Below are 14,621 nucleotides of genomic sequence, written 5' to 3' on the forward strand. Positions count from 1 at the left end.
GACTACTTGATGGACATACTGCCTGCCTAGTCCAAGGAGCTGTGTTTTGAAAATTGAGCCAAATGAAAAATTTGATTTCTTCTCTCTCTGTCCCATTCTCTCCTTTTTTTCCCTTCTTTTTTAAGCACTGTTTGGGACCCCATATTTCCATGAACACAAAATGATCTCTGCACACATTTTTTTTTTTTTGATAATAGCCTCCGGTAATCCAGTGCAGCAGCTCTGCCTAAAATCTGTAGAACTGGTGCCTTTATATCCTGTGAAGAAATTACTCATTTTAGCAAGAACTAGAACTGTTTACAAACCACTGTGGTGATGTAGGAAGCTTTGTTTTGGCTGCTAGCAAAGGAGACACTGTTTGCACAGAAAATCAGGGGGAGTACAAATGTTAATCTGACTAAAGAATTGAATCTTGGACGCATTTGTTCATTAAGCCTAAAACACTCAAGTGCCAAGACAAACAGGGAGGCAAATATTATAATCGCATAAATAAACTGACCAAATTAAAAGAGAGGGAGCAAGCAAAGGGACTAGCAATCTCTAAGCTAATGCTTAGAAAAGTTTACCAAAGGACCCTTGGAACATTTTCAGACCACACGCCACTGGCTACACCCTGAACAACAGCAAGAGCAACAAATTAAAGCATTACATTGTCAGGCTTCCATCATTTTGAAAACCTGCCATGTGAGAGCCACACAACAAAGACAAAACCAGCCAGGTCCGCAACCAGATATTTTGTGATGAGAGGACAGAAAATCAGTGCAGAATTCCATACATAAGGTTAGTCTTAAACATCTGAAGTGATGTAATTGTGCACTCAGCTTGCAACTGGGTAGGAAATCGCCTGCACCTTTTTCTTACATCTCCATCAGATATAAAGATAAAATTTCAAAGTGAGAGACATTCCTGGGCCAGAAAAGGCACTCACAGGCCATTGCAACAACAGCTCTGAATTTAGCCTTCCTCCACAACCCTCTGTGCCACAACTGGTGTCTATTTGTCTTTGGCAAACACCATAAAGAACTGCTTAGGGGTGCCACTGTTGGTTGGTTTCTTGAAGGGGAATAATGGAGAGAAACCTCCCCACAAGCTTCAACATTATGTTCTTTGGCATATATATTTATTTAGCACCATCTACGTGCATTTCATTTCATTCATCTGTCACTTTTTTTGCAATAAAAAGTCTCAAAGCGACTTGGTGAAAATAAAGTGCAACACATTAAAACAATTTAAACCTAGGGAAGGGAAAAGTAAATCACAGACAAAACCAACTACGTAAGATACTCATCTAGCAGCATACAGTGGTACCTCAGGTTAAGTACTTAATTCGTTCTGGAAGTCCGTTCTTAACCTGAAACTGTTCTTAACCTGAAGCACCACTTTAGCTAATGGGGCCTCCTGCTGCCGCTGCTGCACTGCCGGAGCACGATTTCTGTTCTTATCCTGAAGCAAAGTTCTTAACCTGAAGCACTATTTCTGGGTTAGTGGAGTCTGTAACCTGAAGCGAATGCAACCTGAAGCATATGTAACCTGAGGTACTTCTGTATACTAATACTTCCCACCCTCTAATAGGTGAAAAACCCCATAGGAGGCAACGTAGTTCCAAAGAACAGGCACGACCGGCCCCTAGCCCAAGAGTCTTACAATCTGAAAATAAAGAGGAAGGGGGAAAACTGAGATATGGGTGGGCTGGGAAAGGCTAATATGTGATTATTTCAACTATACATACTTAGGCTTACTTAACACAATGGCTGGTTTGTTAAATTTTTGAGAGCATTTTTGTGGTTACTTTCTAGACATCATAATTACCAAAGAAGTAGGAGCTTCAGAGGAACAATCTCATGGACTGTGAAGTACTTTTGGGAGGGGGGTTGACTATTCCCCCTCCATGTTGCCCACATGAAATTTCCTATCCTGCTGAGGGTCTTCAATGCCTTTATCGGATTCATTTAGTGCCAAGTTCACTGATCTTTGCCTCTAACAAGGCAGAAAAAGAACTGTTGTAGCATTCACTTTTTAATGTCTTTTAAAGAGGATAAATTGCTGTAGCTCCACTGAAAACAGAGAAGATAGTGGTGATATTCCAACTCTGGCAGGTGACTGTGAAGGATTCAGAAATTGGTTTTAAGCTCAGAAGTAAACCCATTGATGTAACAGGATCATGTAAGCACCTCAATATCTGGCCTTAACGCTTTACAGCAGGAGTTGTCAACCTTTCTGAGCTAGAGGGCATGTTACGAATGTTGAGAAAATGTTGCAGATGCCCATCACAAAATGGCTGCCCCAGGGATGGGGTGGGAAGGCACAAAATAGTTGCCATGGGTGTGGCATAACACAAAATGGCTGCCACATCTAAAAGACCAGAAAAAGAGATAGTGTCATAAAAGGTGCAGGCATGTCCCTCATCAAAGGGGAAAAAACCAGCCACCACTATGCACTGTGGATGCAAAGTTGGAGACTACAAAAATTACTAACAGCAGCTTCATGGACATTGGAAGTTTTTAACATTGGTTGGATGGTCATTTGCCAGGCATTATTTAACTTATTTCTGTGATTGCAGGGGTTAGACTAGATAAACACTAGGGTCCCTTCCAAAGTTACAATTCTATGATTCTATGGTGGAAAAGAATGGCATAGTGACATACTATCTGAGAGCAGAAGAAAAAATAGACAAATGCAAAATATTTTTAGCACATCAAAAATCATTAATTGCAGGGACAATTCTTTCCTTCCTCAATCAAAAGGCACCTTTGCAATGTTATAATGTTGCAAGATTGCCATTTTGTGTGTTGCAAACCAATTTGGGGGTTATAATGTTGCAAGATTGCCATTCCGTGTATTGCAAACCAATTTTGGGTGGGTGGGTGTGTTTTAAGAAATAAAAACAATCTTTTTATCTTTTGTGTATTTTGTATTTTTAATCTTTGAAATAACAGCAAACAACACGTACCACGTTACCAAAGCCGCAAGAACCTCAATCCAGATAAAGTTACTCATGACTAAGTCCCCTTAAAATAAATAAATTGTCTTGATTCACTTAAGCCCCATCAATTTCAATAGGATTTGGCCACAACACAACAGCTAACCTTACCTGGATCACAGCCAATCTTTTTAGTTTCCCTTTTTGATTGCAAAACTCTAAATGCTGGCTTTTCACCCATAGCCATGATAGGAAAACACATTGCCCCAGGTTTGGAATTTCCTATGATACAGGAAATCCAGTTAGTAAGTGGCCTAAATTAAAAAACAACATTTGCTGTTACACAAAAGGCCTTAAGCAAGCACCTCCTAAAAAGAAGAAAAAGAGGAGAACTAGCCCCCTCTTTCAACTGTTTTGCATTATTATCAAACACCACCCCTCAACATAGATACAAGTTACCTTCAAGTTGATAAATAATACATCCGATTTAGACCCCAATGCTTTGGAGGAGAAACAGTGGTTGTATTATAGTGACATGTGCACAATATTTTTTTGGGGGGGGGGGAGAATAAACCAGCCTCACAGGCAGAGAGAGCTCTGATAGAGCATATTGGTGTATAAACTCTAAACACCGCAGAGCAACCTTTGGCGGGGGGGGGGGGGTACATAACAAGGATGCAATTTCTACCACTGCTCTGAACTGCTTCTAACATTTCAATGCATCATGCAAGTACGTAAACCATTCTGTCTCCCTGGTAAGCAAATCAAGGAAACAATTTAAGCGTTCAGAAACTCTGCTCACCCCCCCCCCAAAGAGACATGAAATGATCAGCAAGCCAGTTACACTTGACCAAGGCCAGGGCTTTTTTATGATTATTATTCAAAGAGAATCCACAGCCTAACTTATTCCTATGAATAAAAAAGGGGGAAATGTTCCAAGCTATAGGAAATGGTGTGTCTTGGAAAAAATGAGGCTTAAGCCAAATCGTGACAAGTTTTAATGTACGGCGTTAATATTACGAAAGCCAGCACAAAACTCCCTTGCTATTTATAAGGTGTTTAGCAAATATCTGTACTAACATTTTTGACCAATTAAAGAATGAAAAAGAACCTATACATTTTGCCCGATGGAAATTGCCATTACAGAGTAATGGGTGTTCCTACAACTTGAAAATTAGTGGAAAGTTACCTTGGGTGGTACTGACATTTCCAAAAATACCAGGGGAGTGCATTGGGGTTTCTTGGGACTCCCCCCCCCTCCAGTGAATTAAACAGCAAGTGGCCATTACTGAAAATTGAGGGGAGAAAATTATATATGGCTGCCAAGTACATTCCTGTCCAAAAGCTGGCATGTGCATTAAGAACAGACCAAAGACCCATCTGGTTCACCATTCTGTTTTCTACAGTAGCCAACCAGAAGCCGACAAGCAGGACACAAGCGCAATAGACCTCTCCAGTGACTTGTGTTCAGAGGCATGAGGTTCTGGATATTGAAGGTAGTATATAGCCAGCATGACTAGCAGCCATAGTCCCTTTAAAACAGGCATGGGGAAACTCAGGCTTGGGAGATCAAGCACATAGCCCTCCACACACCTCTCTTCCCTCTGGCCTTCATCCCAGACCTATCCATTGGAGCTGGCATACTGAACAGGCCTTCTTTCTTATAGCAGAGGACCTCAATCTATCAGCAGATCTGCATGGACAGGCATCACACTTTCAGTCACGCCAATTTGAAAGCAATTAGAAGCTGAACATTAAGCTGGACCAATAAACCAAGGGCATGAGGGCTCGTCCACACTTCCAATTGTGCCGTGCCCAGAAAGCACAGGTCCAAGCAGTTTCCCCCTTTCCCCACTCCTTTCCAAGGGAAAACTCGCTCTTTAGTGATAGACCAAAACAAATGGCAATCTGCAGGAAACCCAAGTTGCTGTTTGCGCTAAAGAGCAGTTTTCCCCAGGGGGAAAGTAACAGGGCCAGATGAAGTGTAAAAACTGCCACAGTTAGAACAAAAGCTTCAGTTGCTTCGTCAATAACATTTTTGTCTTCCATTCAGTAAGTGCAATTTATAAAGTTATTAACTTCCACTGGACAATGCTCTCTTTTATCAGTGTTCCCAAATTCAACCAGACTAAGATGAAGACAGCATGGAAAGGCATATAGCTCATTGGAAGGGCTGTAACCCAGCGTGAGAAGATGTGCTTTGCCTGCAAAAAAAAAAAAAAGAGGTCAAATCTCTGGCATCTCCAGAAATGCATCCTGTCTGAATCCCTGGAGAGATGCTGCCAGTCAGTGTAAATACAGAGCCAGCTGGGTCATTACAAAGAAAATGCAAGTCTAATTGGCTCTACATAAGGCGGCTCCCTGGTGCTGGAGGAGACTCTTGAGAGTCCCATGGACTGCAAGAAGATCAAACCTCTCCATTCTTAAGGAAATCAGCCCTGAGTGCTCACTGGAAGGACAGATCCTGAAGCTGAGGCTCCAATACTTTGGCCACCTCAAGAGAAGGGAAGACTCCCTGGAAAAGACCCTGATGTTGGGAAAGATGGAGGGCACAAGGAGAAGGGGACGACAGAGGACGAGATGGTTGGACAGTGTTCTCAAAGCTACCAGCATGAGTTTGACCAAACTGCAGGAGGCAGTGGAAGACAGAAGTGCCTGGCGCGCTCTGGTCCATGGGGTCACGAAGAGTCGGACACAACTAAACAACTAAGCAACAACAAAGGCGGCTCCCTATGTTCCTAGCATGCACACACACACAGGCCCCCTTCAAATGTTCCACAGTGGCACCTGTAAATACGAGGCATAGCGTGGGGATAGCTGCATCTTACTGCTGTCATTTTACTCACATTAAATGTTATGGAAGGTGAGAGCAGCAGGGATCCTTTCATATTCATAGAACCTCCCTGCACCTTTTTGAAGCCTGGTTTTTAGGGTTCTAGAACACACAAGGAGCCTCCACGGACACAAAGGGATTCCTGCTTCAGTCACCTTGCATGAGCTGGAAGGCCAAAAAAAATGGCAAAAAAAAAGTTCAAAGAAGAAATGGAACATTCATCCTCACTGTCCCTCCCTTCATGTGCTTAAGGTTGTCACTTTGGGATACCCAAAGATTGCTAAGCTCAATGGTGAAAGCAAGGATCAGCATACATACAAGTGAAGCAGTTTGCAGTATCTCAGCAACACATTTCACCAAGGTTCACCACTGGGGGCTAACAGTACCAGAAAAAAAGTCCAATAATCTAGCCTGACTGTTGCATTAGAGTTTTGATGCACCAAATTTATATTGAAAGGCATTCTGCAGAGCTCTCAAAATGATTAAAAAAAAATAAAAGGATTTAGGAGTAATTGGTTTTGAAGCAAATTTCAAGTGTGCTAAACTAAGAATTGCAATATACTCTTTTGCATTTATATAGAGGCCTTCCTACAATCTAGAAGGATATCACAGCATTTCATAAGTCTGGCAACAGGGCTGTCAAACAGTTATCCTGACTGGCTCACATGCGTAAATCCTCCTAGAATTGGTTGACATATATTGTGTACATGGCATTAGGTATAAATGCAGGATTCGTTTTTTCCAGGGTTATGCTAATGTATAAGACTGAACTGCAATGAAATGTAATGGGTCTGGAGAGCAAAAAGACAGCTGGCAGTTTGGTACCTGGAAGCTAGATAGACAGGCATCGTTCCCTTTAAGAGTGTGGTGGATACATAACTGCCTCACAGAACAGAGGGGAGGGGAGACCTGCTCTGCTATGTGGAACAATTCACATAATCTGTAGGAAATTCCACAGGGTTCTCCTCAGTTTCCAATCAGGAAGCCATGAGTTTCTAAATGAGAAGTTGGGCTAGAAATCCACTCCTCAAGGGCCCAAATTCCACAACCTCTCATGAGGCTAAGCCAAAAGACTGCTTTGCAGGTTGGCATAATTTTCTGTCTTTTTCAGCCAGCCCTTCTCCACCCAAGTACACTCTTTAACCTCTGTCTGCAGCCGCCCTCAAAAGCAGCACAGAAAAAGAGTTCAGCCCTATGTTAGTGTTTGTGTGTGTTAAAAAACTTAGGCTGCATTAGTTTATTTACAAATCCAGCACGGGAGGGGGCGGTCCCACCAAAAAACAAAAGCAAAAAAGAGCGCAAAAGGAACACAGATTTGCCCATGATAATTTGTACATCCACTTTTTCAGTAATAATTATTGCAATTTAAATACAAATACAATATTTATTTATTTATCCGTTCACTCATTCATTGTTACAATAGGAGCCCATCATATCCAAATATACAAACAACATTACAGCAAAGTCAATAAAGTTATCAACTATGTGCCGAAGGTTTGGACAAACAGAATTTTTTTTATGCTGCATCTAAATGTGGCCAGTGTGGGGGAACAACCAAACAGAAGAGAGTCCTATAATTTGGGGGCAACCACCAAGAATTGCCTGACCCATATCACCACCATCTTTCCACATATTCTTTGACAAAGCAGGACTGATCAACCCAATCAGATGGGGCACATATTGCCCATAATTGGTCTAGATCAGACCTTCCTAACCTGCTGTCTCTCAGGTGCTTTTGGACTACGGCCACAGCTGGCCCAACCATTAGGCAGTGTGACACAGCTGCCTCAGGCGGCAGATTAGGGGTGTCATGAAAGGGTAGCAAATCATTAGTTATTTAATTTATTATTGTTGCAAAAATACAACAATCTTGCATGACTTTTCCCTCAGGTGTCAAAATGACTTGATCAGCCTTGGGTACCATGACTGGGGATAAATGAATGGCATCATTTCCTGCACTGCCTCAGATAACAAAATATTTGGGAGGCTGTTCATGACTACAAGTCCCATTAGTCCTAGTCAGTATGGCTATAGTTACAATAGCTGTAGCCCAGCAACATCTGGAGGGCCCCATGTTTAAGAAGAAGTCTAGTCTAGGTTATCCATGGTGAACAAAGCCACAGTTATGCATATGCCCATTCAATCTATACAACCAATAAATTACAAACAAGCGAGAAGTTATTTAAATGCCGCCCAAACAAGCAGAATGATTTTGTGAATCAGCTCAGCTTTAATTAGTATACTGCGAAATGAGCAAAGTTGGAACAGTATTAATTCAGCAACCTACTTTCTTTGATGCATTTGATAAAGTAGAGTTGCCTCTATACCACACGTTTAAACTGAGCAACATAAAGTTGTTGTGGAACTGCTTTAAATGCCAGAGGCATGTGCCAGAATATTACAGAGACAGAGAGCAATTATGGAGAAAAGTCTCTTTTTCAGCACTGTCTGTTAACTGTTAACCTTTCCTTGTCTGCACATCAGCACTTCTTTGTCAAGGACTGCTTTGTCATAACTCTCCTACTTGACCATTACCATATTCATGCACACCCAGGGTCCTTCTCACTGATTTCCATAGAACTTGCTTCAAGATAGGCAGCCGCTTAAGGCAGGAGCCATTTAAATTCTACACAATGCTTAGTTTTGGCTTCTAGTAACCATTTAATTGTTGCAATAAAAATAATATTAATGGGGGGGAGTAGAGTTGCCTATGAATGCTTGTATCACAGCAGTCTAGCCTTTACCAACCTGGCAGCCTCCTGATATTTTGGACTACAGCTTCCATCAGCCTTGGCTATGCCGGCTGGGGCCCTAGGACTGATGGGAGTTGTAGTACAGGAGGGCACCAGATTGACAAGTCTGGTCTTGATGGCTATGACCCAGAGTAGCTTCTCTCCTGTAATCTAAGCATCCAATGCCTTATGCTGAAATTATCAGGATTGCTGTAGAGTGAATAATCTGATACAGCCTTACAATCTAGGGATGATTGTGGGTGGCCTTCCTCTCTAGGGCAAGTGTGGGGAAGCTGTGGCCCTCCAGATGTTGTTGGACCTCAGTTGCCATCAGTCCCAGCCAGCATAGACAATGGTCAGAGATTATGGAAACTGTCATCCTACAAGACCTGTAAGACTGAAAATTCCCCATCCCTGGTCTAGAACCTGAGGCTCCAGACCCAAGCTTCTTAGCATTCGAACTTAATAGAAAAATATGACAAATGCAAGCAAATAGAGAAGGAAAATATACAAGCATATATGCTTGGTCCAGGAGGGTTAAGAGAGCATGACACCATTACTAGAGGACATAAGGAACACAAAATATATTTCCAATCCAACCATATAAGGCATACTCCACTAGTGAGGGTTCGCTTGATTAGTGTTACAACTGGGCTTTATGCAGAAGGACACAGTCATGTTTCTCACTGCAACAGATGCAATTAATCATTTCAGTGGCTCAATTGCGCAAAATTGCCAGCATAGATATCACAGGCAGAGCCTTCTTATCACACAAAAAACACTACTTTTCAACTGGACCCAAGCTGGGAAAGCTTAAGCTTAATCACCTGATAACTATCACTTCATATAATTTGGCTTTTTAATGCTAGCCATGTCCCTTGTTGCGCAGTCATGCAGATTGGAGCCAGATAACCATTACGACTTCACAGAACCGAACCAATCTGTATCCTGCACTTTCCCCCCAAAGCAAGCTTCTGCCTTAATTTGGAGGAACGAGAGCACACTACTGATTGCATCAGCACCAACCTCAAAAGCAACTCTATTTCTCCCAATGAAGCTACCAAATAAAGACAAGATTTAATCCAATGAGAATCAATGCAAAGGCTATGGTCTAGTTTCTTTTTCCTGTTATGTTCTGTCAGGCCCCACTGGACTATCCTGACATCTCAGTTTATAATAAAACTCTATTTTGGATAGGAGCAATGTGAAAGAAAGAGGTATGGGTTTTAGAAAGAGGCTTCTTCAGAGTGAATCAAGAGACAACACATCTCATACTGGCTAAGAGTGCAAGATGCTTCCTGCTGAATGCGATCAGTTTTCATTCAGAACCATAATCCAGCTATGGAGATAAATTTACACACACCTTTTAAAGATGGGCACCAAAACAGTTTTTGCAGAAGTGCCCACACCCAGCCTGCTATACTTGGGTTGTCTTTTCGCAAAAGCTGTTTAGCCCAGAAATTATTTGCTTCCTCTCTGAAAGAAACACTGGGGAAGTTGCTTCATATCTTCAGTCTGATTGCCTTCCCCAAGGTCAAACTACGCTAACAAGGACAAATGAATGCTTCTACAATTAATTTCCTGCTTGGTCTTCCTAGCAATCAGCAGAGCTGATGCATGGTCTACTACCATGTGCACAGTTTTTGTGTGTTGAACAGTAGTCTTAGAAGGTTCTCCTACTCCAATACAAAGCCTTAAACAACCTGGGACCTGACTGCTCCCTTATAGGGCAGCCTGTGAGATAAGATCAGTCAAGGAAGCTTTCATGGTCACACCAGCTTTCTCTGTGGTTCAATCAGTGGCAAAAACATGGAAGAGCCTTATTAGTGATGGTGGAGCCCCAGTTCTGGAACTTCCTTCCCACAAAGATACAAATGGCACTAATGTTGTTAAATTTCCAAAGCCAGCTGTTCACTTAGGCTTTTACTAGGAGTTTAATGTCAGACTAATGGGTTACACGTTTAGATGTGTTTGTACAAGTTGTGCATAAAAACAATAGCAGGTGTTAAAAGCAGGTGTTTGCTGGCCCTTTCAAGTGCATTTTAATTGTGATCAGTTCCGAAGCTGGTCTGCAATGTAGAATAGTAAAAAAAGGTGATTTTAAATTAAAAAAATAAAAATAGAGCCATTTCCCTATAACTTGAACACTTGGACGCTGCCTAGATTCTACACGGTGCTTTTCCCAGCCAAAATTCTAGGATCCCATTAAATTAAAACATTTCAATAAATCAACGGTAGAGAACCCTCCCACTTGGCCTTCTGATATGTTTCAGCCAAGCCACACTCACCTGCCATCATATATGAATAAATGTTAAAACCCCACCCCACAAAACAGTAAGTTATGACCTTCAGAGTTTCAGCGGGAGGTACCAAGAAAACTGAAATGCCACTCATTAAAAACAAGAATAATTAAATGCTGTGCTAACTGTGTTGCCAGGATTTGTGGGCCTGAGATATGACACCCCATGTAAGTAAAAGGTAAAGGTAAAGGTACCCCTGCCCGTAGGGGCCAGTCTTGACAGACTCTGGGGTTGTGCGCCCATCTCACTTAAGAGGCCAGGGGCCAGCGCTGTCCGGAGACACTTCCGGGTCACGTGGCCAGCGTGACATCGCTGCTCTGGCGAGCCAGAGCCGCACACGGAAACGCCGTTTACCTTCCCGCTGGTAAGCGGTCCCTATTTATCTACTTGCACCCGGAGGTGCTTTCGAACTGCTAGGTTGGCAGGCGCTGGGACCGAGCAGCGGGAGCGCACCCCGCAGCAGGGATTCGAACCGCCAACCTTTCGATCGGCAAGTCCTAGGCGCTGAGGCTTTAACCCACAGCGCCACCTGCGTCCCTAATGTACCAATGTACCTGCGTCCCCATGTACCAATAGCATTTTCCAATCTAGTACAAGTGCAAAAAGTTACAGAACCGCTGCACCTGCCATTAATTTGAATAATATTCCCTTGCATGCAGCGTGCACTCTGAATAAATAACTGCAGAACGCATCCATTGGCTTATTTCACGTTAATTATGTACACGGAGTGGAAGGGGATGTCTGACCTAGACCACCACACCTTCAGAAAGGTTTCTATATCATATGCCTTCAGACCATGCCCAAGGGTCTATAGATACTACATGTAAAAACTATGTGACTTAAGATTTCCAGGTTTTGCTGCATTATAGAAATTTAAATAGGCTTTGAAATCAAGAATGTTAAAAAGGGACCTCCCTACATAATCTATCTAATCAAGCACTCTTGACTCCTGTTGATTTGAGGAGGGTGGTGCTTTTTCTTACTAAGTTCCAGCCATTTACGGACTTAATAGGTAAGCCATTCTGGGGCACCGTTTCAGTAGAAAGATGGGCTAGAAATCAAATAAATAAATAAGATAAGTGTAGCAAGTGAATTGTCATCATCGGTTATCAGTATAACTAGATTCAGTTATTTAAAAATACTATGCCTAGGAAGTACCTTCCTCCAAAAAAACCCCCAAAAAGATGTCCTCAGGGATATTGTTCCCTCACAATTAAAAAAGGGAGTCTCTGCTCTGGTTTGGTGCACAATCTCTAGTATTCGCTACACTTTATATAAAAAGGGCAGTTGCATTGATTCACTGTGCCTGCTCTGTTGGAGAAGTGCCTGAAGGTATGTATATGCAAACAGCTCAAGCAAGAGTATTCTGGGGTGTTTTATTTACCAAGCTGCAATATAAGCTCTACTGATGGCAAGACAGGACTTAAACATCCAAAAGTGTCTGCAATTGCCAGTAAAAGTATTTCACATGCATTCTAGCCCAGGCCACTAAGCTAGCTGGTGAAACATTCCACTACAGCATGTTCTGGACCTGCATTTCTAAATTACTGTGGGGGGGGGGACCTGACTCCCTCTAGAAGCAGAACATGTCCACAGAGCTGACCAGTGCAATTCTGCAAAAATTCCCAACCAGTTACGATATCCATGCACACAGCAACAGGCAGGCGAGTCTTGTAAAAATACTTTATAAAAAAAAAACTGTTGCTGTAGGAACAATTGGCAAGACTTTCTTATCAGCTGTGTTAAACTGACAGTTGGCAAGTGGCAAAAAATCTCTCTATTACATCCTCTGTAGTGCATCGTGGGAGAAACAGTAAGGCAGAAGACAGCAGGCAGTAAGTGAAAAGCGAGTTCTTTTTCAAGCAATCCTCCCCTGCCCTTGTTGCTGTAGGAAAGCCAATCGTAGGTTCACAGCCAAGGAAGGACACATGCAGAAAAGCATTTATAATGAGTTATGGATAGAAGAGAAGATTGCCTATGTGTGGATGTGTGTGGATACTGTTTTTTCTGGAATCTTGCAGTTTCTGATAGCAATTACAAATGCATACGACTGAACCATGGCAAACATTTCAGAAATGTAGGAATAACAGAAAGTGTGCACATAAACTCAACATAGAATTCCTTTCAGTGATCAGTGAGGCTTACTTGAGAATAAACGGGAATAAGATTCTGCAGAGGCAAAAGTTAAGCATCTTTAAAGGTCTCTGCTTTCCTTGGGAAACAACTGAGCATCAACTTAACCCCCTCCTTGAAAGCAACAGTGGTTAAATGTGCAATCCTCCCTCTTTAAGTCTACTCAGAAACCAGCCCCACTGAGATCAATTCTCCTAGGTAGGTGTGTACAGAATTTGAACCATAAACATGCTGAACCCTGGTCGGAAAGCACCCTACGGAGTATATGAAGTTTAAACAACAGCCTAAAAAAGATATTTAGTCTGATGCATGACTCCCCGCCCCCCCCCCCCGCCCCCAGCTGTCGTGTCTGACTACCCAAACTTGGCAAATTTGGCAAGCTAGCTTCTCCACTAGTCCCCAGTACAATTCTACCTCCTGGCAGTAATACAGCGAAGCTACCTGCCGCACAGAGTTTAGCCCCAAGCTAGCACCTTCTAAATGTTTTGTGCTACAAATTCCATCATCTCTGACCATTGGGCATGCTGCCAAGGACAAATGGGAGTTGTCGTCCAAAACGTATGAAGGGCACTAAGTTTGAGAAAGGCTTCTTTCTAATCTGCTATACTACAAGGGAAAAAAGCCACTGCCATAAAGGTGGCTTCTGAAAACCCTCACTCTACAATCTGGCCACAGCAGTGACACCGCCCTAGGCAAACCCTTCCCCTCTCCACACACACACACCCAAAGAAGTGCAAGAAGAAAGCCAGCCAGATCTGCTCATTTCCACCCATTTCTCAATGAATCCACCAAGCGTTGCCAGCAAGGCTCTCCCTGATCCAGCCATGAGAATTCCGATCCCTAACCCCATATATGTAACAGCAGGCAAGTTGATCTTTCTCCTCCTTCTCTGCTGCTGCAGTGATCCAGCTTCTCTAGGCAATGGTGCTATGCAAACCCGACGCTGGAGACAGCGGGTGGAAAGGCAGGATATAAATATTTTACATGCAACTAAACAAAGATTTTAAAGCTCCTCACAACATGCTTCATTCTGGGCAACTGAAGGTTTGCCCACCCTGTTGGAGATGCACTTTGCAGGAAACAACACAAGCTTGTGCTTCTTTGCTCTTTCCTACCACCACATTAATCCACAACATTTCTCTCCCCCCCCCTCTCCATTCAATTCAGCCAGATAAATAACTGTGGGCTAGAATTTTTTACTTCAACTATACAGAGTCGGTGGAACAACCAGACTCAGTTTACCACCTTGCCAAGGAAAGAGGATGGTTTAAGGCAGTTGCATATATTTGGTCCATCTAGCTCAATACTGTCTATGCTGACTGGCAGCAGCTCTCAAGGATTTTTTTTTTGGGGGGGGTGGAATCTCTCCCAGTTATTGAACTTGGTACATTCTACCTGCCAAGCACATGCTCTCCTGCTGGGATAAGGTCCTTCACTTAAATGGATGTGTTAATGGGTTTTATTTACAGAGCTTTTCCATTTGTCTCGGGCAAGTTGGGCTATGGGTAGCAGTCCCTGTGGGCTAGCTATACAGCAGAGTAAAAAGCAAGAAAAACACTAGAAGCAAGTGGCAGTGGGGAGGCACAGGGAGCCAAGGATCTCTGGGGCTGGGAAAGTTTCCACAGCTTGGTGCTTAGAGCAACGGGCTTTGACTGGGGACACCCAGGTTTCCACTAGGCTGTGAAGCTCACTGGGTGACCTTG

The 14,621-nt window shown here is 42.8% G+C and overlaps 1 protein-coding gene across 4 annotated transcripts in view; it reads right to left on the reverse strand.

Annotated features, from left to right (window-relative positions):
- The window catches only part of CHST11 (carbohydrate sulfotransferase 11), a 189,405-nt gene that overhangs the window by 173,387 nt on the left and 1,397 nt on the right, over window positions 1-14,621 (reverse strand). The gene's annotated exons all lie outside the window — the stretch shown is intronic.

Source organism: Podarcis melisellensis (genome assembly GCF_964234715.1).
Source record: "Podarcis melisellensis genome assembly, chromosome: 10".
Taxonomy (NCBI): domain Eukaryota; kingdom Metazoa; phylum Chordata; class Lepidosauria; order Squamata; family Lacertidae; genus Podarcis; species Podarcis melisellensis.